Consider the following 25,103-nt stretch of genomic DNA (forward strand, 5'->3'; position numbering starts at 1 on the left):
TGACGTCATGATAGGTGCCGGAGCCAGAAGTGACGTCATCAGAGGCGCCGGAGCCAGAAGTGATGTCATCAGAGGCGCCGGAGCCAGAACTGATGTCATCAGAGATGCTGGAACCTGACGAGATTTCCTGGTAATGGTCTGCAAGAAACTGAGAGAGGCAGTCAGCACACTCTGCCACCCCCTGGTCTGGTGTAGCATTGCATTTACTCAGGCCCTTTAGCTGTCTCCTACTCACATGTGTGTGACAAGGCCACCCCCTTAGCCCAGACCCGCTGGGTTGGGCGACCTGCACCGAGAGGTCATGAGAACAAGAAAGGGCATTGGCGTTGGAATGAAGAGAGCTCTTACGATGAATAAGCGAACACTTGTATGGTTGAAGGTCAAGAAACCACCTGGTGACCAGAGGATTCGACTCTTTGTGTAGGGCCATCCACTGTAAGGGTGCATGATCTGTCACAAGAGTGAATTCCCAACCCAAGAGGTAGTACCTCAACTGGGTAATCGCCCATTGTACTAGTAGGATTGACTACTGCAATGCGGTGTTCACTGGATGTTCAAACTGTTCTTTATACAGCCTCCAGTTAATCCAAAATGCTGCTGCAAGAATTATTACAAGAACAAGAAAATATGAACACATAACTCCAGTTCTTAAATCCTTACACTGGCTCCCGGTTAAGTTTAGGGCATTTTTCAAAATCTTCCTTTTAACATATAAAGCATTAAATGGCCAAGGTCTGGCTTACTTGTCTGAACTTATCATGACTTACAAACTAGAACGCACATTAAGATCTCAAGATGCCGGTCTGCTTATGATTCCAAGGATTAATAAAATAACAGTGGGAGGTTGAGCTTTTAGTTACAGGGCACCTAAACTGTGGAATGGTCTGCCTGCTACTATTCGGTCTCAGCTTTTAAATCCCAGCTGAAGACTCACTACTTCAGTTTAGCATATCCTGACTAGAGCTGCTGATTAACTGTACAGACTGCATCTCTGTTGTTAGTCATTAGCACTAAAACATAAGTAACATGATAGTTATAATTTGTTACTAACCCTCACCTATTCTGTTTCTCTTCTCGGCACTCAAATGTGGCACTTGAACTGCCTTTCCCAAGGTTTCTTCCATTTTTTTCCCATAAAGGGTTTTTTTGGGTGTTTTTCCTTGTTTTCTTAGAGAGTCAAGGCTGGGGGGCTGTCAAGTGGCAGGGCCTGTTAAAGCCCATTGCGGCACTTCCTTGATTTATTTTGGGCTGTACAAAAATAAATTGTATTGTATTGTATTAATCGCAAGTGCCTCCTGTTCCACTGCCGTGTACCTGGTCTCCCGAACCAACAGTTTCCGGCTGAGGTACATAATGGGGTGTTGTACACCATCAACGTTTTGGCTCAACATGGCATATCACATTGTTAGGAGCCCTCTTCTTTGTTAAGTCAGTCAAGGTTGCCACTCTCTCTGAAAACCGGGGTACAAACCGGCGATAGTACCCGGCTAATCCGAGAAATGTTTGGACCTGCCGCTTGGTTCGCGGAGGGGGCCATCGTATTATGGCTTCCATCTTTGAACACTGTGGTTTTACTGTACCCAAACCACCAGGAAGCCTAAATATTTAGCTTCTTTCAATCCGAAAAAACATTTCTTTGGATCAATTCAAAGCCCGGCTTTTCCTAGCGTCCGTAACACTGCAGTGACCTGCTGTACATGGTCCTTCCATGTGCTGGAATAGATGACAATGTCATTCGGATAGACAGCACTGTGCGCATTATGGGGGTGGAGCACTCTGTCCACCTGACACTGAAAAGTTGCAGGTGCCCCGTGTAACCCGAACGGAAGGACACAATACTGCCAGTGTTCGCTAGGGGTACTAAACGTGGTCTTAACCTTCACGGAGTCCATTAAAGGAATTTGCTAGTACCCCTTAGTCATTTCAAGTGTGGTCAAAAACTTAGCTTGCCCAAGCCTTTTGAGGAAGTCGTCCACTCGGGGCATTGGATAAGCATCAAATTGGGATACTTGATTAAGCCGACGGAAGTCATTGCAAAACCTCCAACTCCCATCAGGCTTATTAACCAATACGATTGGACAGGACCAGGGACTATAACTTTCCTCTATTACTCCTAGTTCCAGCATACGCTTGATTTCATGCTCCACTTCTATTTTCTTTGCCTCGGGAAGTCAATAGGGCCGCTCTCTAACAATAACCCATGGCGCTGTCACTATGTCATGCGCAATCAGAGATGTCCTTCTGGGTTTTTCACTCACCACCTCCGGTATGGACAGGATAGCTGTTTCAAGCTCCTGTCTCTATTTGGAGTTTAACTCTGTACCGAAATTAAGGTTGATTGTGTGAGCAAAGAATGAGCTGGACTGAGCAGAGGTGGGATCAGGATCCCTTTCCTTCCATGGCTTCAGCAAGTTCACAAGATAGATTCGCTAGCTCTGTTGACGATTGAGTTGTTTCACCAAATAATCGATGAGTCCTTTCCTCTCCTTAATTTCATAAGATCCTTGCCAGTGGGCAAGTAATTTATAATGGGAGGTGGGAACCAAGACCATGACACGATCTCCCAGGTGGAATTCTTAGAGGGTCATACCACGATCATAATAACGGGCCTGTGCTGCTTGTGCTTTTTCCAAGTGACTTTTTACAATAGGTCTAATTTTTCCAAATCGATCGCGTAACTGTGATATATTGGTAGAGGGAAGGGCCTCTCCTTCCCATCCTTCTTTTAAAATATCCAATAATCCCCAAGGTTATCTTTCATATAATAATTCAAAAGGCAAAAACTCTGTAGAGGCTTGTGGGACTTCCCAATAAGCAAAGAGTACGAGTGGGAGGAGCTGATCCCAGTTCCTCCCATTCATGCTAACCACCTTGCGAAGCATTTGCTTGAGAGTCTGATTAAATCTCTCCACTAGACCATCGGTTTGAGGATGATACACCACAGTCTTTAAATGCTTTATTTTAAGTAACTTGGCGACTTCCTTGAATGTCTCTGAGGTGAATGGCGTCCCTTGATCTGTAAGGTCCTCTTTACAAGTTCCCGTGCAATTATTTTCGACGTGGCTGAGCGCAGGGGAACAGCCTCAGGATATCGAGTAGCATAATCAATGGGGATTATAATAATATATATTTATAATAATATATATACCAATAATATATATTTATGTCTTCGGGCTAGGGCACTAAGGGTCCTACAATGTTGACCCCAATTCTCTCAAAGGGAACATCAATCAGGGGAAGGAGAACGGTCCCTCCTAGGAATTTGCTGTAATTGACAATCTGGACAAGAGACGCAAAAATGGTGAACCTCCTCATTAATTCCCGGGCAAAAAAAAACGGAGCTTAACCCGCTCTAGTGTTTTTTCGGTGCCCAAATGGCCTCCTAGGAGGTGGGCGTGTGCTAATTCACAGACTTGCTGCCCGTAAATTCGTGGGATTAACAACAGCTTTCTCACCTCCCCCTCATGTTCAGCTATTCGATATAATAGGTCGTTTTCTATCACAAAGTGAGGACCCTGTGGCATGGGCTGATGAGTGCGTTGGCCATTGACAAGTACTGCTGCATTTTTTGCATGTTTCAGGGAGTCATCATTCCACTGCTCCCTTATGAAAGAAGCCAGCATTTCTCTGAACTGAAAGTACATTTCAGAGAGAGGGTCCGGTCTGACCTCAAGGGATGGGGATTCCTCCCGGCTCGTCAAGGCACGGGGTGATGACGTGTCCACCTGCGACGGACCAGGAATCTCCCCGTCTACCTCTTGGACTTCCGTATCTCTCTCCGCCGGCTTGTTACACGGCATGGAGACAGCGGAGTCGATTCATCCCTGTCTATAGCTAGGCTCAAATTTTGTTTGGGAGTAGTAATTGGTACACCGCTATTATCATCTGCCCAGTCCCATCCCAGAATCACAGCGAACGGTGGATGCGGGAGGACTGCCACAGGGATTTTTTCAGCAATTCTCCATAGCTAATGAAACATCACGCAGTTTTATATTTATGAGTTGCCTATTGTACACAGGTAATACTGGTTGTTATTTTTATCCATTGTCGCGGTAGTACATATCGGCAAGCAACAATGGAAATGTTGCTGCCGGTATCAAGGAGTGCTTCGACTTTATATCCATTAACTATTACCACTCCCGTATGTGTTAGCGTTAGGGGGTTGAAAAGTGCACATAAACCACCTCTCCTCGTCCACCTGCATCCTTCCTCGTCCCCAGCATTTTGGAGCAGGCTCCGGTTTATATGAAAGAGAGCTAGTTTGTGTGACGTAATTCCCACGGAATCCACTAGAGGACCGTTCTGCTCCCTCAGATTGTGAGGCTGACTTAGGATTTTCTAGGAGGTTTATAAGCTCCTCCATGGTGTGGAATTCTCCCCAGGCTGGCTGGGCAACATTTTTGGGGAGTCCTTATAACAAAAGAAAGCAGGCAACCTGCTATACTATTTGAAAGGCTGTCAGTTCAAATGGCCTTAGCCAATGGGCTGTTTGCTCCAAGAGTGCTTCTGCCTGCTCCCGGGTAGATCGCTCAGGATCTAACTCCCAGCTTTTTAGGATCTTTACCTGCTGGCCTGCAGAAAGCCGATATTTATCTGGGATCTTAACCCCAATGGGTGGCTCAGCTCTCTCGTCCAAGAGAATATAATGAGCCCCTTTCGTTTCTTAGGAACCAGCGCATGTCTGTAAATCTCACCCATATTCTTCCTTTGAGAAAATACTAGCTCGGTTTCGTATTTAGGAAGCGGAGCCTGCACCAAGTCACTCCTGACCCCCGAATTAACTCCCCACCAGGAAACTCGGCCCCAGTACTTTTTCACCTGATTAATTCTTTGGTCCGGTCCCATTTTCTTCAGGGAACAACCATCCTGCCAGCTATGCCACTGTAACAAGAATGAGTCTCCAGATATTTTAAAGGTTTGGTGCAGCCACCCGTATATTATATCCAGGCTGCAAAAGTTTGAAATAATTGAACAGAGATGTTCACAAGACTGAGTCCAAAACAGAACTGAATATTTTGAGGTAAGATGGCGGTTTTAAGGGCTGGGGAAGGAAATGATGTCATCTATGCCGGAACCGGAAGTGACGTCATCAGAGGTGCTGGAACCTGCCGAGATTTCCCGGGAATGGTCTGCAAGAAACTGAGAGAGACAGTCAGCACATTCTGCCACCCCCTGGTCTGGTGTAGTATTGCATTTACTCAGGCCCTTTAGCTGTCTCGTACTCACACATATATATATACACTAGGGTGTTTGGTTTTCCGGATACACACTTTTTTTTTTCTTTGAATTGTTGCTATTTTGTTAGTTTCACTTTTATTTCAGAACTTCTGTAAAAACAATATTTGGAATCTTTGGAGTCCCAACATGCTGAATCTTTTAAATGAGGTCAGTGAGACATGTGTTTAATGCCTTTGTACCATAATTCAGGATAGGTTTCTCTGTTTGGAATTTTAGCACAGACAAAACGATCTACATCATCAGCAGTTAATAATTTTTTTTGCAAAGTAACCAATAAATGCATGTGAGGTAAAATTCTCTGACTTAAACTTCAAAGCCTTACAATATTAACATACTTCTGACATATCACCTATGTTCATATATTCGATCTCTATTCGCTTTTTCATTATTTCTCCAAGTAATAATTTCTCTTTTTTTGCGCTAATGTGATGTTTACTGTCTTTGTTTTGACACTGTCATTTTTTTCTGCTTTCATATTCTTTATCTTGCTCAGCATGTGTATCGCGCCTACGTTTTTTTTTTTACTCTTTTGAATTCCAGTTTTCATTATCTCTAACCTGCTCTGCATGTATTTGGCCCCCTTGTTTTTTAACCTCTTTATGACGTTGTACTTTGTTTTCTACTCTGTCTTTTATTTCTGACCTTGCTTTGTCCTGCTTTTTTTTCAATGACACCTGGTCTGTGGTGATTATTTTCCCTTTTTTGAGTAATAGTTTCCATTTGTTTACACTACTGTGATCTTTAATTTCTTTTTTTTTATACTTTCTAATTTTCCTTTTATATTCTTTAACTTTCTCCACATGTATATCGTGCCAACGTTTGTGAACGTGTTTATGAAGTTCTACTTTGTCTTTTACTCTTGTCTTTTAATTCTGAGCCCAATTGGACGTGCTTTTTTTCAATTCCACTTGTTCCGGGCTGATAATTACTTTCCTTATTTTCTGAATTTGTACTTAGATTATTCTTTTTCTTTTTTGCTCTTTTTTCCAACCAACGCTTTTGAGTCACTTTTCTCCACGCTGCTTTCTTCTTCGCTTAGTCGTTGACATTTAATTTAAAACGTATTGTCCTTATACGCTTTATATGCGCTGACACCCTGGATCTGTGTGTGCTCAAATCCTTTACATGACTGAATGTTTTGCTGCCCGTTGTCTTATTTGATATTGGTTGTAAGTAGGACGTATCTTGCAAGAATCTCATGTTCTACGTCAACGCGAGACGGTCCTGAGTCAATCTCTTGGCACAAAGTCTCATGTTTAAGGTCCCCGCAAAACGCTCCGTGGCCATTCTCTTTTGTCTCGTGGGTCTTTTAAGTGTCTTCCGTGATTTTATCGTGAAGACTCGTCTCCCGTCTTTCTCTCCCAGGATTTTTTTTTATAAAAAGAGAGATACATATATAAACATATACATATATATATATATATATATATATATATATATATATATATATATATATACACATACGTATATTGTCATTCCGACCCAAGGGGATGCCAACGTAACACCTGGCTGTAGCAGATAGAGGGTCATTTCTGGAGGTTGGGACTGGACCACGTGTCTGCCTGGGGGTTTACCAACCAGGATCCCGAGCTGTTTCATCATCTGGTGGGTGTGGCAACAAGCTGTACCAGTGCATGCTCCCCAACCCGATCTGTTCCAGTCTTGGGGCACAAATCAGCAGTGTCACGAAGTGACAGCATGAGACTGGCTTGCTCCACTGTTTGAAGTTGCGGCTTCAGGCACAGTTGGAATGTCTATTTTGTTTCAGATCTATGCAGATACTTTACGTTTTTTTCTTCTTTCAAGATGATAGTTATGCTTTGTAAATAATAATAGGGGGAGGGCTCATTAAGGTTTTTTTTTGACTCATAAGTGCAGCACATGGCTAATTATTCATGCAGTGCTGTGCAAGAGAATGAGTTAGCTCACATGGAACAGTGTTACATATCCAATGGCAGTACTCATAATAGTAAACTAATGTAACTCTCAAATGAAAATGAAAATACTGAAAGTTTTGTTTTTAACTCATGCAGACACAAATCCAGCTGGATCAGGTTGTGACATCACATGAACTCAAAGCATATAGGCAGCAATCTTACAGTACACATGTGTGAAAGTTCCATGAATGGCTACGGTGCCATGCTGGCCTTGTAAGGCACCATGAGGAGCAGGGAAAAAATGCTTGTCCAAGCTGGCCACTTGGCAAATTTCCAGGAAAATATTTGTTGAACAAGGTTGCCAATGAACACTGCATAATTGCTGTGAAAAACACTTTGCCGAATTTCACTGATCAACACTACTTGATACAAGCTGAGAAATATTTATGAACATCATTGCTGTTCACAAAGATCACTTTTTGGCGGTAGTATACATATCTATGAATGGGTATTTTCGGCCAGTTAATTTTTTTTCCATGAGGCTATTAAATTCTGGAAACCTTCCAGAAACGTTTCAGTAAATTCTACAAAAACAAATTGCCTTCTTACTCACTAGAAGTCAATTTAGCTAAGCATTTATGAGATGAAATGCAATCACCACTCCAACTATATGAATGATGACAGGAGCCATCTTTTTTCTGTGGCACTCTTGACACCTATGCAGTGTCAACTTCAAGCACCTTTTTACCACCTTTCTCTTTGGAAGATGTACCAAATAAAGTAGTTATTTGGTATACTTTGTGTGTATAAATAAAAGGAAATTGCTTCTGCTCTGAAAAAAGAGGAAACACTGAGAATAAAATGTCAGTGGCATAGAAGAATATAATATAGAAGTCCTAAATTTCAAACTTATTGTTTGTTCTTATTGTTAACATTAAATATTCTTATTCTGTACTTATGCTGTTTGCAATTTTATGAGAAACTGATGCTAAAAATCTTTCCTGCTTGTAAACTATACTGATTAAAATAGAAAAGTACATTTTGACAAAAAAAAGCAAAACTATCTAGCATTAAAATACATTTCAAATTAGACTGTAAACATTGATTGTAAAATAAAATGCTATTTGGTATCAATTTGATTTGTACAGATATTTAGACAAAAACATCACTATTCAGATAGCATCATAAATGTGAGTAAATCCTACATAAAGCTAATGGTTCAGTAAATGAGCAAAGATTTTACTATGAAAAGACACACTTTGGATGTCACTGGAATATATTTAACAATGTATGTTTTTTTTAAATACTATTACGAATACTATATAATATTTTTTATATTAAGAGGAAAAATAGAACTATCTGGTTTATAGGTGTATGTGTGTGTCTGGGCCCTGCATTGAACCGGTGACCTGCTCAGGGCTGGCCACTGCCTTGGATAACCAGTTTGAAAGTTTAAGTTATAATTCTCTCCAAATACAAATGATGGATAGCTTACATCAACAAAAACATCCAATGAACATGTTCAAGCAAAGCTGAAGAAGTATTGAAGACATCAAAGACATGAGATGGCGAGAGGTTGCTGAATTAATTTTTTTTTTTAAAGGAAAATTTATTTATTGCTGTTTTACCAAATATGCCCTCTGGCAGTTTGTGTGTAATTCCAACCAAAATAAAAACCAAATCTAAAACAGAAAAGATGGGGCAACTTTCCTTCTATGTACCATAGGTACAAAAATAGGCTTGACTTTGAATTTTCAATGGACTTGCTTGTTTTAGGCATCTCTAAAAACAATTTGAACATTTTTTGAATGACATCTGTGTGTGTGCATGTGTGTGTATGTGTGTCTCAATTTTAGAATGTAAGTTTTTGGACTTGATAACCACAAAACAAATCATTCAATCCAAATTAAACTTGGCACAGTTATTTGCAGTGTAAATACATTTTATCTTAGATTCATTACAGATTCATTATTATTTGTTCCGCAAATGAAGTACAATTGTGTAAAATGAATATAATTTTTTAAGAAGACTTGATTCTTCCACTTCATATCACATAATTAAATATCTGCATGTCATATCTTACTACTAAAAGACACAGCCCTATGTGGGGGAATTCATATTGCTAGAAACATGACATATTTGTGTCAATATGAAGTATTTTTTATTATGGTTGACTTTCAGCTGAACAGGTTAAACTAATTGTATTAAATCTAAATCTATAGTGTTTGCATTACAGTTTTAGAAAAATTGTGTTGATAAAGATCTTTATATTTACTTGTAATGTTTATCATTAGATATTTAAACTGTTTTGATAGAATGAATGGGTAGATAGATGTCCAGTCTAGTATAGTGTGCTAGAGAGATTATTGGAAAAAGCACACTTTTATTTAAATTAATTTTAAGACCAGATGTATTTTCTGTCCATTATGCTATTGCATTAAGGACTAATAGTAAAGATGTTTGTATGTCTCATATATAAAGTACCATATCTTCTTTGTATAGTGATATTTTCTGTTTAAGTCCTTCTCTGATAATCACCTTTATCTCTGATGTAATTTGAAAATGAACAGCAAATGGCTCAAAGCTTATTGCAAAAAGCAATGGTGATAGAGGGCACCCTTGTCGAGTACCACATTCTAAACTTAAGTAGTCTGAGTTTGTGTTATTAATATGAACTTAGGCTTTTGAACTGGTATAAAGTACATTTATCCATGCAGATATGGTTGGGCCAAATTTGTGTAATATGGCGAACAGATAGTTCCATTTAGGTTTGGTCTGTCTGTTGTGAGAGATGGATGTCTAAAACAGTGATTCGCTGGCAGCAAGTTTATTTCACTTTTATTTTTTAACTATTTGAGATATCCTGTATTTTATTAACAAGAGAGGAATTGCTTAAAAGTACAGTATATTAAACACATGAGGAAGAAACCAAGGAGAGAGAAAGACCTTAAACAGAAGGAAAAGGCAGCTAAAAATTCCCCTAAATCTAAGCCAGCCTCAAGTTCAAGTTCATGACATTGTCTACCATAGACGAGCGTGGGGAAATAGATAAAGGAATGGATCTGCCAGGGCCTCATGATGTGGCATCCACTCTAGCTGACAGCAAATGTGGGAGCGAAAATGAAAGTGAGGCATTCAATGAAAATTTTAGCGGCATATCGAAAGGAGGTACATTTAAGCAATATCTTTGATGTAAAGTTAAAAGAAAATGTAGCAAAAATGGATGGAAAAATATATGAAAAAACTACCAACTGCTTGTCACATACTTGGATCGAATGCCTCTTGGCCAAGAGGCCCGGTTGTCAGATTTGACAAACTGTGGGTAAAAAAATATTGATTCTCAAGCAAAAGAGGTGATTATATTTGAAAACAGACCAATTTGTATTTTCCCAGGTATCTCTCCTTCAACTGCTGCAAAATTATACAACATCAACAGTTCTTACATAGAGGTGAAATCAGAATAGAGCCTCCCATTTGCAGCTAAAGTGAAAGTAATAATTGATTGCTAATTACACTGCTTTAGCTCTCCTGAAGAAGCAGTAAAATAGCTAAAATGACTAATTCCTATATCCTTTAAAACATGAACAAGAATCATATCATGTCTCTGCAATTGTCATGTCTCAGTCAGGGTTCTTCCCCTGGCTGGGGTTCAATTTCATGTTTTGTGTCTTTGTTTATTTTTGATTCTTTTATTTATGTTGATTATGTACATCTTTTTTTATTTTAGTGTTGTCTATGTATATCATTTGTCTTTCCTATGTTCTGTGTGTTTTGTGGGGGCTAGGAAACCTGCCAATCACCAGCAAGAACTGGCCTCCGTCCTATAAATCCAGAGGGTGTTCAAGAGATCCTGGTTGTTCATTTTGAAGACTTTACTTGTGTTTTTTTGATTTACTGGATTTCTGGATTGTTTTATTTTTTCTTTACTTTTTGCCCTGTTTTGATTATGTTTCTGGATTACTGTATTTGGGACTTGTTTGCCTTTTATTGTCATAGTGTTTTGGGCAGTTCCTTTGCTTTTTGTGCTCCATGGAACTTCACTGTTATTGGGGAGCATTTTTTGAAAATATTTTTTTTTTATTTTATACAGATTTTGTACCTTCCCTTAATACTAACCAGGGTTTGACAGTGATATCCATCTCCATTGGGCAGTTTTTTTAAAGCACTTTTGTAACTTTTGAGGAAATATGTGCTTTGGGACTCTGCTTGCAACTTGATCCATCATTAATATTAATATAACACATTTGCGGCAATTTCATCTTCTTTTTCCTTTTAAAACTTTTTCAGTTAGTACATTGTGGTTTATTTTATTAACTATATGTGTAAACATTGAAAGTGACAATACATTTATTTCATGTGTATGTGGGGGATTTGTATGTTTATATGTACATGCACTTAGATACACTATATAAAGTATTTAATACACATCATTAAGCATATCTCTTTTAGAATATCTGTTCCATTTAAACAAAATGACTCGGTTGCCCTTTTTTTCTTATTTTTTGTAGTTTTAGGCACGCCCTGTCTCTTGGCATATGAAAGGACTGAGACTCTGTGAAATGTGGAGGGGTGGGGAGCGATAAGGGAGGGTTGGCTGGAGAATAAGGGAAAGACACCATGTTACTATTTATCAGTTCATTTAGCTCCCAAAATTCGAAGTGCCATAATGACACGCTCCTTAGCCATACTACCAGAATATAACAATACGACATCAGTGTTAAAGCTAAATTCTGAGATAATGCACTACTTTTACTTAAGATTACATTCAGAAGCAGTATTTCTTGGACATTTCCATTGAACTTTTGCCTCAATCATAATCTAAAAGAAAAAAGTAATCTCCCACCACAAAAGCCTAAAAGCTAAGATAGTATTTTACAGGAGACTGACTTAATAAGCTGAACAAATTTTGACTTCCAACAGACTAGATTGGCCAATTTTTTCATTTTAGCTATATAAAGAAAACCAGAGATTTGTGAATTTTAATACATAAGGCAAACCCATTTGCAGCATCAGACAAAGTATCTGAACCCGAAAGGGAACTATGTCACAATGGTGGATAATTTATTCAGTTCTGAAATAATTTTGATAAATATACTGTATATGCACCTAATGTGGATGATAGAGATTTTATCCAAAGAGTACTGTCATTCATTACCAATATGAGCACTCATGAAATTATAATAATGGGGCATTTAAATTACATTTTAAATCCGGACCTGGATAGATCTTCAAATACAATGATAATGCTACAAAGACAATCACACATAATTTATGAACCCATGGAGATTCCTAAATCCAAATTCTAAAGAATATTCCTTCTTAATTACACAAGAAATGAACAATTCTTCATCGATAAAAATCTATTGCCCACTGTCAAATCTTCTAAGTATGATGCTTTTGTTATTTCCACTCATGCTCCTCTTATCTTGGAACTTCAATCATTATGCCCTACACACTCATCTCATAACTGGCGTCTTAACCCCATGTTGTTAGCAGATTTGAACTTTACAGTGTTCATCACCAAACATAAGAATTATTTTTTAAAGAGTAACTCATCCTCAGAGGAACATTTTGGGAAACTTTAAAGGTGTTTTTAAAAAGACAGATTATTTCATATTTCTCTCACAAAAATAAACTTAATCAGTGAGTTAATCAGTGAGATTTCCAGAATAGATCATGAACTAGGGGGCTCCGCCCCCTGCTCGCTTCGCTTGCCAACCCCTGGTGTTGGGAATGACAAAGAGCGTGATGTATGAATGAGATATAGAATAGTGTGACGGTGTAGATGATGCAAATAGAAAGCAAACAATAAAGTGTGTGGCACAGTGTAAAGGTTTATTTGAAAATTTCTTTGTACACGCCGTTTAAGTGTAAAAGGTAATTCCAGGTCAGAACTTGTAAGGTCAATGAAGATGGTTATTGTTGTGATCAGAGTCAAGTTTGTCAGAGCTTAGAAAGAGTTGTGTCTCTCCAGGAAGTAATGGAATGACTTGGGTATTTATGTTTTCCACATTAATATTTTTTGGACATAATATAGTGCGTTGTGTTAAAAGGGGCATTTGGTGTAATGAGATTGCTGTTCCAAATCTCTCTGTAACTAAGTCGTCGCAGATAAAGGCTTGATGAATTGTAATAATATGTGGCTGAAGTCCACCTGTATTGGTGAGTGTACCATCTCTCAGTTGTAATAAGCAATTGTTATGATCTGGTTCTGGACATCGTATCTTTTTTACTAACTGTATCTTTTGAAAGCAATGCCAATTGTCTGCGTATTTTAAGGTGCACTGAACAATAGCTGAGCGCATGGCATCTGGAAGAATAGCTAATCACTGTCTTAAATCTCCTCCTCATAAAAGTACCTTTCCTCCAAAGCGAATATTATTATTCATAAACGTTTGTAGAAGTTTATGAATGGTGTTGAGTAAGTGACTTCATGCCATTGTACATTCATCAATAATTAACATTTTTTCAAGACGGATGTCACGTGCAGTGCCACCGTTAATGTTCATAGTGGATACCGATTTGTAGGATCTAATGCAGTTGATAAAGATTTTATGTTTTGCTTGTGCCGTTTGAGAGGCGCGTTGTTGCATGTGTAGTATTTGGGACGTGTTGTTTTGGAGCTGTAATCGATTTGCCTGTGCTGTGTGAGAAGCCCGTTGTAGCCTTCCTTGCCGTTAACGTATGTCTGAGACGGGAGGTGTTTCGTTTTGAATCCGTGCCTGTTGCGATGCAGCACTTTCATTGATAGATTGCGTCATGTGGATCTAGGATGTAGATTTGTGCATATTTGCGTTGTTGATTTGTTTCAGGGTGCACTGTTCCAATGCGATGCAGTATTTGTGCACATATGGGAAAGCAGTATGGGCCATTGCCTTTTGGTGGCCTGATATTTACTCCGGTAGATGCAAAAGCAAATGAACTATTGTAGGATCTAATGCAGTTCATAAAGTTTTTACTTTTAGGTACATCGTTAGTTAGAAGCTTTAGTTGAGCTTTGCGTTTTTGGAGTCGAGACATTTTTTCTTTTAGAAATATGGATAAGTAATAAGGAGTATTGCACTCACTGTTAATATGGAGCCTATTCTGCGGTTGAACGGTTAATAGTGCCTTACTGTAATGAGATCCACCTATGCTGCATAGCCGTCTATTTTGTTGTTTCTTTCGTGTTCGTGTGTTTGTTCCTGTTATCCTTTCCTTTTCGTTTTGTACCCGTGACCGTGTATTCATGACTTGTTTCTTTCTCAGCATGCGAAATATGGATAAGTAATAAGGAGGATTGCACTCACTGTTAATATGTTTCCTTTTCTGCAGTTGAACGGTTAATAGTGCTTTATTGTAAGGAGATCCACCTATGCTGACACCTATGCTGTCTAGTGTGAAGGTGTTGACGTTCACTTTAGAATATGTGGCTTTGGGTGTCACTTCTTATGGATGTGTGTGGGTGGGGGGGGTGAGGATTGTTGTTGCGCGAGCGTCTTCTTTCTTTTTGTGTTCCTGTGTCTTGTTGAATCCCCCTCTTTGTGTGTGTCCTGTCCCTTGCTTGTAGGGTCTGTGGGGTGGTTTTGTGTTCTTTTTTTTTGTGTTCCATGGGCTTGTTGAATCCCCCTCTTGGTGTGTGTCCCGTCCGGTGCCTGTAGGGGGGTTTGCCTTGCTGTTGTGCGCGAGCCTGTTTTTTTTTTTTTTTTTTGGGGCTAGTTTCGTGTGCAATGTGTTTCGTGCTTTGCCTGCGTTTGACTACTTTTTTATGTGCCTTTTCCTTTTTTCGGTGCTCGTTGCGCTTCATTTGTTTGACTCCTTTTTTCTCTTTTTTCTGTGCTCACTCCTTTTTTCTGTGGTCTTGTCCACCTCTCGCGGCCCCTCGTCCGCCTCTCGCGGCCTCTTTTGTCCCCCTCTCGCGGCTCCTCATCCGCCTCTCGCGGACTCTTTTTGCGCCTGTGCAGTATGTCTTTTTGCGGCTACGGCCCATGGCCGGATGTCCCTGCGTCCATCCGGTTTAGCATTCTCGGTTAGTAATATGGATATGCCACATCTCCAAATGAAGCACCTTATAAGAAATTCAGAATTTAATAATCTCTTCACAACAAAGGAAACTGAGCAACTCATCTTTAAATCGTGACATATTATGAACATGAAGAGAAGGGGAATAAGATTTTAGCTCAACAAATCCACAAGCAAGAAGCTTGCAATGCAGTAACAGAAATTACCAAAGCAACTGGAGATAAAATCACAGGCCATAAAAATATAACATACATTTAAGGATTACTGTATGTCCTTAAATTCCATTCAGTTTAAATAAGAAGAGGTACATTCTAAGCAGTTTTTGATCAAATACATATACCACAGCTTGATAAATTAGCACAGAAGAACTTGACAAATCTTTGGTACTCTCAAAACTACTGGATGCTATAAACTCACTTCAAAGTGGATAGGCAGAAGGTCCTGATGATTTCCCAATGGAATTTTATAAATCATTTATAAGTTAGCTCCATTATTATTAATAACATTCATAAAAGCTAGAGAAAATAAATATTGACCTCGAGCTTTTCACCAAGTATTAATTACCATTTCACCAAAGAAAAATAAAGACTTACTTCTGAATAATGATGTTAAGATAACCCTCAAAGCTTTAGCTAGAAGGATTGAGAAAGTACTTCCTTCTGTAATTTCACAATATCAAACCGGATTCATTAAAGGTAGACACTTCACTTAAAATCTTTGGTTTCTGTTAAATGTAATAGACTCACCCACGAAATCTAACACACTAGATAGATATCTAACTGTGTTTGGATGCAAAAAAAAATCGGCAATCATTTTCCAGTTTCAGAGGCAGAGTCCTGTCAGTTAATGGATCTGACCTCCACAGGGAGCAGGCACAGATCCGAACCCCCCTCCCCCCGGTCCCCTCACAAGTTGTCATTTAAATGTATGTGATTTATAGCACATCACATGGAGGAAAAAGAACCCAACACAACAGGGAGTACCAGCAGTTATTTTGTTCCACTTCAAGCACTGAATATACTTACGGAATTATTTATGGCTGATTATTTAGTAGCAAAAGCAATTTTCCACTGAAGCAATACGCATGAGACATAGTTTAAATCTACTAGCTCTCCTGATCTTTCTGTATTTGCCAAACCCTCTTTTTTGACATTCAGTGCTCTTAATTTCTCCATCTGTGCAGATATGCATTTTAGAAAATATTTTTTCTTGTATTAGTTCTTGTCTATTTTTGATTTTAAGTCTCTTTTGAGTTTTCAGTTTGTCAATAGCTATTGTCTCTAAATATTGAAACTAAATACATTTGTAACTAGCCCATTTTGTTGATTTTTTTTCTTGGATTTCCTATAAGTATTAAACATATGTTGTATATGTCTCTTCTGGTGTTTTCTAATCCAAATAATTCTGTTTTGACATTTGTTGCTTGCTTCAAAAGTTGTTAATTTTGCAACTTTATTTTGTATTACTGGGGTGTTGTACCGTGTTAGCCATTATTAATGTTTTTAGAAGTCAAGCAAAATGACACCTTTTTATTGGCTAACTAAAAAGATTACAGAGTGGTCCAGGCAGAGTGGTGGATCTGAGGCTAGGGATCTGCACTGGCAATCGGAAGGCTACCAGTTCGAATCCCGTAAATGCCAAAAGGGACTCTGCTCTCTTGGGCCCTTGAGCAAGACCCTTAACCTGCAATTGCTCTGTCCTGGGTATGATGTTATTTTGCATCCAGCCTTGCATGTAGGCCCTCCAACCTGCAGGAAAAACTTGGGGGTTGGTGGCAGAATTGGCACTCCAGTCACCGTAAAAAAACCTAACACTGGTTCCACTCCATTTGAACTAGTGTGATGCTGAGGTGTCACCCATTGCATGGCTGCACTCGGGTCCTAATCTGGATCCTGAGTTGGTTTGTTGTGTGGTGGGTGCGGCAACATGCTCCTTACCTCTCCTCTCTAAAAAGATTACAATATGCAAGCTTTCAAGGCAACTCTGGCCCCTTCTTTAGGCAAGATATGGCACTTTTATTGTGCTGAAATCAGCCTAAGACCACTTGATTATAAAAATGACATACTTACTTCTTTGTTTTTTGTGTGTGTCTTTGGTGACACAACTTTATTTTAAAAACCTTTTGTGGGCTTTGGTGAGATCCATTTCCATGGGAATGTATTCCATGATTCCCTGGGAATGTGTGATGGATTTTTTTGTAACATGCCATCAAAATGCTCAATCAAGGTCAAAAATGTACTTTTCAATCCTGATTTTTTTCTACCCATGGCTGAAACTGTATGTTCAAATATGAAGGTTTTTTATCTTCTGTATTAATTCTGATTGTTCTGTGAATCACTGCTGACCTGCCCCCATGCATACCTTTACTTACTTGATGTAAATCAGCTTATGTTTAAGGGTTTTTTATAATGATTTGGAAGATACTGCATTTGGTCTTAGTTTGACTTTTATTCAGATATGTTTCTTAAAATGTTTTGCTATAAGTATGCTAGGGTTCTGTATAGGATAAGGTCTGATTGACTTGCTATGATCAAGTTCTTGTAGGCACTTCATAAACTGATATTTTTGTGTCTCTTATGCATTTATTCGAAGCACTGAAACTTGGTTCTTTAATCTAAATGTTTTATGTCAGTAAAATTCTTAAAGGAAAATGGAAATGAGCTGTAAAGTTTGAGATCATTGTTTCTATCCTGTTTTGCTGAATTGTTTTATATGCATCTTATTTGTATGTTCATTGCTATAAACAAATCTAGAATTTATACCTAAATGGAAAAATCGTGATTGGTAATTCAAAAGAATTGGAAGCAGTACAAAAGCTTCTCAGTAAAGAGTAAACTTTACTTCTAATAATTTGTCCAATTGAAGTATTTTTCTCATTATATTATGCCATTCATTTTTATGCCCCCCCCCCCCCCCTTTCAAAATTCTGTCATTGGCACTGCTTGAATGATAATTATGATCAATACAAAGTAAAGTAAAGAAGACAGAATACATTGTAAAATTACTTAAAAGAAATTATATTAAAGCTCTGAATTAATCTTAGGATGCATTTTAAACTAAGTTCTGATATTAGTAATTTTCTTAAAGGGAAGAGTGGTGACTGACTGTTTAGTGAAAAGTCAAGGAATATAATGCTGTGTTTTGTCAGTCACCAACACTAAAATAGTTAAAAATGAATAATCATTAAAGAACAAAGGGGAGTTTACAAAGCACACGAAAAATTACACACTGTATTTGTTGTTGAATATAATGTTTGACACTGGTTTAAAAATAACTTTAAAATTACTCTAAGATGCTAGATAGTAAATGATTCTTTCAATACAAACATCTATGTTCAGTCTTGATTCACTTTTAAAGTAAATAAACAGAAATAAATCCATTTGTTCCTCCTCTGATTTACAGTGACAATTATTTTAATTGTCAGAAATTATATCCTTCACAACAATTTGTTTTCTTTTTTGTGTTAAAATACAGTATTACCGATATTAAGTAGATAATATTATGCTATTAATATTTTTTAACGTAACTGGTTGAACTAATGTTGAATTTAATTAAAGTTGCATATATCTGAAATACACCTTAGGATAGTTTAAGGTTTAGTTTGCAATATTAACAGGTAAGTAATATAACCTTTATTTTTAGTATATTATTATGTAACGTTTACTAATTAAGTACAATTCAATTGGAATTTCAATATTCCATTTCTCTTTCTCTAATTCTCTCTTTCTTTTTCTTCTTGATTTGGCCAGTCTTTCTCCTGCCAATTGAACATTTGCAAAAATCCTTACTTCATACTCGACATTAAATAACAGTCAAAAGCGGAAGCAGTTTTGAACCACTTCCAGAAAATCTCACTTATTAGTTACTCTAAGGCCACCAGGCTACAGGATTGTCCTGTGAGTTCCTTTGTGTCTCTGCATCGTTTAAAGGGTCAGGTCTTTACAGTAGGCATGAGATGTGGCCACCACTGGTGTTTAATCCTTGTCCTTACTCTCTGCCATTCTGAAAATCAGTTGACCAGACATCTCCATCTCCTTAGGGAGTTGTTTATCTGTGTTTTAAGATTAAAATTAGTTGGATAAGCTTTAGATATCCCCACATAGACTGCACATCTTTCTTTTTGGCACACCTGCCTAAAGCCCTTCTGGGATACAAAGAACAGATAAAGGGCATGGTGATGCCTTTCTCTTTATTCTGGCAGGACAAAATATATTATTCCAGTCAGTAATCAATCCTCTATTAAAAGTCAATGTTGTTATTCCATGTTCCTGTCAAACAGAGACCATCCTTTCTGATCTATAGTATTCTGCATCACTGAACCAGCCTTTACAATTCCTAGATCTACCAATGTAAATTTTTCTTCATATAATCTGCAACAGTGGTACTTTTATTGTGCTAAAATCAACCTAAGACTGCTTGATTAAAAAAATAACATTACTTACTTCTTTGTTTTTTGTGAGTGTCTTTGGTGGCACAAGCTGATATTCCTTACAGAAAAGCCACACTTGAGCATCCGTTATGTGTGAAGTATATAACATTCTTAACTCAACTGTATAATACAGTATGAAACAGAAAGCCATTACTAACTTTATGCCTATTCATAAAGCAGAGCTAAATTTAAGTAAAGGTGTAGTAACCTTAATGTCAATTTCAAGGAAACTAAGACTAGGCAGCAAAGTAGTAGCAAAAGTGTCATGACAGGTCTCCAGATGTTTGGTAGGATACACTTTTTATACATAATGTTACCTCATGGTTGAGAAAAAAAAAGCAAATTTTGCATGTCTGTATGCTTTTGAGTTTTCTAAAAAATATTCTCTCTTTTTTTTAATTCATTTGTCGTGGCTTGTAGTTTTCTAACCCACTCAAACCAGACCAGAGTCTAGGGGTGTGCTGGAGCTAGCATAGGGTACAAGGCAGGAGTAAAACCTGGAAAGGGCAACAGTCCATCACAGTCATTTATTTGTATTAAATTTAAAAAAAAAAACCTACCTTTTTCTTAATATCTTCTTTGTAGTCAACCTGGTATCCAGCACAGCTAAGTTAAAAATATTTATAATTTAGCACTTTGAGAGGGGAAATTGAATAAAACAATAAACTAGACTGAGACAAAAAGAAATTTTACAAAGTAAATTCACCATTCACAGATTATTGTGTATTTTTTGTAGTGTGAACTGTGCAAAAACATGACAACAGTAATTAGAAAATTCTGACATCTATAAGCTTATGTAGGTGGACCTCATGGACCAAGGAGCATTGGGTCAGATACACTTACCTGATATATGATTACTCTAGAAGAGTGAAGATTTCTCTACACTGCACCAAGATATGAAAGTGGTCAGTTATAATCTTCAAGCAGTGATTAGCACTATTTTATATTTTAAAAAGAAAACTGCACTGAAACTGTGTAGGAATAACACACTCCACAAAATCATGACTTTACCAGAAGTTTTCATGGTGTGGCCACCAGGGGATACTACAGCTCCCCAAACCCCCAACAAAGACTGGCTTTGAAACAAGTTGCCAATAAACAAGAGCTTTTATTGTGGGGAAACCCTTCCAGTAAGCATTTCCCATGTCGGAATCACAGTTACAAAGCAGCACATAGCAATTATTTGTCTTCTCTCTTTCTCTGTCTGCCTCCTCCACTCCTCCCAGCAAGGGTTGTCTTTCTACTCTTGACTCTGGCTCTGGCTCCAGGAGTTATGGCAGGCAGCTGCCCTTATGTAATCCCCAGAAGTACTTCAAGTGTCCTGAAGTTGTGGTTCGGAAGGACTTCCAGGTAAGGTGGGACCCCAACAAAGCAGAGCTTGCCAGTTCCCACAGTACCCCTACTGGCACCCATGGAACCCAACAGGGCTGAGTAAAAGAACTCCAGTTCCCATGATGCCCTAGGCTGCCATCTAGTGTCCCAGGGGAGATAAAAATCCTGTGCAGGCTGTCTTCCCCTGTCTTTCTAAGCTGAGGGCCTCCCAGCCGATCGGTGCCCCTCACAATGGATAATACTAAAAGCTGAGGCACAGATTTATTGATTTATGTATTAATGTTGGTGTGTTTCTGCATATGGTAGTTGACTTACTGAGTTGTTTGCATCACTATGGTTATGGATGTTTATTGCCAGATATGATTAGTGGCGTGTGCTTTACTATACAGTTAGACTAAGTGGAGACCTGATCTGAAGAGTTTTTCATGGTCAGCTTTCAACAAAACAACTGTTCGTGTTGAAACTGAAATCTGAGGTTAATTGATTTATAGTCTATTTAGCTTTGCACCTCCAATTAATGTATGTATTCAGTAGAATGTGATTGACCAAAACTGTCTTCTTTCTCAGTTCCATAGTGTCATAAACTTACTGTTTGTATTGAAATATTAAGACCAGCTACCATTGTCACTAAATTTCATTATAGACTTTGGGTGACTCAGTAAAAGACAATTTAGCCAAATTGTTTGTTATTGAAGTCGCTCATGTATATCCTAAAGTAATAGATGCAAATGCTCTTAATTTATTTTCTTTGTACAATTTAGATTATAGTAGGTAATCTCAGAACTAATTCCTTTGGAACACTGGGTTGAATTGATGTTGGCCTGTTGAATTCACTACAACCAATTAACTGTTGACTTGCTAGGAAATGTTAATTTTTTTTACTTTTTATTCTTAGAACCTTCTGACCAAGAGAATATAAAGATGTGCAAGTATTTGTCTGTGCATTGTAGTCCTTAAAAGAAACATATAAAAAATAAATAACAATTGTCAGCTTTTTGTTACAAAAAGCATAAAGAATGCAAGTAAACACAAGTAATTCTTTTAAGACATGTACAGTGGGCACTCAGGTAAAATAATGTTTGTTACTTGTAGTATTCTTTAATATATTGAATAATGACTTAGGGGAAACTGATCTTAATGTTGCTATAGGGAATGTTTTATTCATTTTGAACAGTATTACATGCATACTTTAGAAAATAATTTGGTTTCTTGGGTCTAGTGCTATTTAGGAGAAAAATACTGTTGAACAGTTTATGGGAAAAATCATTGTGCTTTTATGGATTGGCAACAACAGTCATTTCATGCAAGCTGGGCATAAGCACATATTTTGTTGTAAATTGGTACCAAAGGCATAGTACGTTAGTTCTAATCAGTAGGGCAATGTCTGTGCTAGAGATAAAAAGTGCACCATTAGGAAAGTGAAATCAATCATAACCTGCATCTGATTAAGAATGATTTTGGATGATTACTCAAACTAGGCTTTCTGGAGAATACTCCAAAAAACTCTATTAGTACATGCTTATATTTTCTGATGAATGACTTCTGAATGGTCCTTCTCACAAATCATCTTGGTTCAGTGCAGTTCATGACTTTTATTAGCTGCAGAATTTCACTGCTCTTAAGACTGCACAGTGTTTATGAGTCATAGTCATTCCTGTCATTTATTATTAAAGCTTTAATAGTGTTCTTTGGAACAATGAGCATTTTATATAGACATGTATCATGCACTTCTTTCTCTGGATCTATAGTACAAATAAGATAGCTAACATGGTTATTTATACATTTCAAAAATACTCTGTAATGTGTCAAATATTGTATATTGCATATTGTGTATTTTTTATAGAGGCAAACTTCCCAAAACAATTTTTATGCCTTTTTTGTTGTTCAAACATCATTCACTAAATGACTAGAATAGTGGTAGTAGTAATTCCTTTAATAAACCTCAGTAAAACACTGAACCCGTTGTCTCTCAAATGTGAAAAGTAAGTGATTTCAATGTGTGCACTATGCTTAGTCAGTATCTAGAATAAGCATAATCTAAAATACATAACAAGAAAGATTAACTTTTTTAATATTTTTTAAAATTATGTATGTATTATTTAAGAAATGTTTAATCTACCTTTTATTCACTCACTAATTTAACATTACATTTTTTGCATGTTTCCCTGTCACTAGTAAAATGCTGTTTTTTTATTTCAAAGTCCAAAGTCATCTTTCTCCAGGTAGTTATGAGTCTTACAAGCGCAAGATCAATGACATCTTCAAGTTACTACCAGTGCTAAAACACAAATATAACAAAGAACAGCCCAAAACATCAAAATAATATAAAATGCCAGAAACACCAGGGCATCTTTAGGGAATGGCTGGGATTTATTCTCTCAGTATAGCCAAACCACAAAAATCAATGCTTAATGTCTTTTTATTCTGTAAAACTTATTATTTGAAATTTAGTTATGTCAGAAGATGCGCCAGATTCATAGTGAAGACAATGAAGCATTTTAAAAATGGTCTTCAGCAATGAAGCTTAATGGACTTTAAATGCTGTATAGGCACATTTAAGTGTTGGATTTGTTTCCCTCCCCAAAAGTACAAAGCCGTAAATATGAACCACAGGGTCACCATCCTTGTCTTGATGTCATTTTCTTCTTTGTTTATGGAACTACAGAAGTGTATCATGTCATCTACTTACTGTAATAAGTCACTACTGACAAAAACTGATAATTGAGTTTAGGGCATATTGATATCAACTTTTTAATGTCTAGTATGTGTAACTTATTATTTTTCTTCTGTTGCTTGACATTACTGGTAGATAAAAAGTACATCATTGGCAAAGTCAGATGTCTTTGAGCTACATGAATTAAAGACCACTGGGTGGCCCTGGCCATGTCTGGTCTAGTTATATTAGGGGAAAGGGATCAACACTTGCCACATGCCTCCAAAGTAATGATCATTATTAATTTTACTAACTAAAGAATTCAATCAATTTAAGCTACTTAGTTTTTTAAAAATCTTTTAGCTAATGTTTTAAACAGAAGACAGTTACATTCAACAAAAATAATCAAATGTAATTAGACATTTTAAAATATAATTAACAAATCGATTAAAACTGTTATTTCTTCTGGCCATTTAAAATCTTTTCACCATTTTATCCACATGGTGTTTTGTAAACTGAACATGCGCTTCTAAGTTGCTAGCGCCTTGTTACTGATACATACATACAGGTTCTACAGATGGTACATTTGGCTTACCACTAGTTGCTTCAAGGTCAGAAACTCTGGTATTTATTTTTTAATTCATCTTCAAATATCTTTTTTATGTGGACATCTTTTGTATTTATGAACTGGTTTTCAGTTGTGACACGGCTTTACCCCGCCCTCCATGCCAAACTACCATGCATACTTTTCTTTAAATAAACTGCTACATCTTTCCTAGGATCATCAGCTGTATACAGTATACAGAGTAACAAGTTACAGTATGTACTGGTTCAAAACATTGATGTGAAACAAACAAAAATATGTAAGAGTGTTTTGGTTTACAAAGTCTAAGTGATGTTGAAAACACAGCCCTGGATAATTTTACATATCCTGGCCAGACCAATATTTTTAACCTCAAAACAGGGAAAAGAAAGTTTGGTCTCCCCTGCTTTAGTTATAATGCCAATTGTGACATCATACGGTATACACATTTACATTTACTCATTTAGCAGTTGCTTTTATCCTAAGTGACTTACAAAAAAAAGAGCTAACATAATCAAGTAAAAATCAGCCTGAAGACTGTTTTTAAATAAAGTATTACAGGATAAGGTTACGTCAAAAGCAAAATGACACCTTTTATTGGCTAACTAAAAAGATTACAATATGCAAGCTTTCGAGGCAACTCAGGCCCCTTCTTCAGGCAAGATGTAATGAAGAAGGGGCCTGAGTTGCCTCGAAAGCTTGCATATTGTAATCTTTTTAGTTAGCCAATAAAAGGTGTCATTTTGCTTGACTTTTCTCTACATTCATAATGGCTAACACAGTACAACACCTAGTACTACAAGATAAGGTTACAAAATTGACCACAACAACTGAAGAGGTCTAAACCAAACAGAAGAAATATGGGTCAGTTGCATGTACCTGAGATAGTACCGTAATAACAACAGATCAAGACAGAATCCATAGTACAGTACTAAGAAGAGAGGATCCTAAGGTATTAGTGTTGTCTCAGTGAACAGAGAACAAGATCAG

Source organism: Erpetoichthys calabaricus, chromosome 5, assembly GCF_900747795.2.
Source record: "Erpetoichthys calabaricus chromosome 5, fErpCal1.3, whole genome shotgun sequence".
NCBI lineage: Eukaryota > Metazoa > Chordata > Cladistia > Polypteriformes > Polypteridae > Erpetoichthys > Erpetoichthys calabaricus.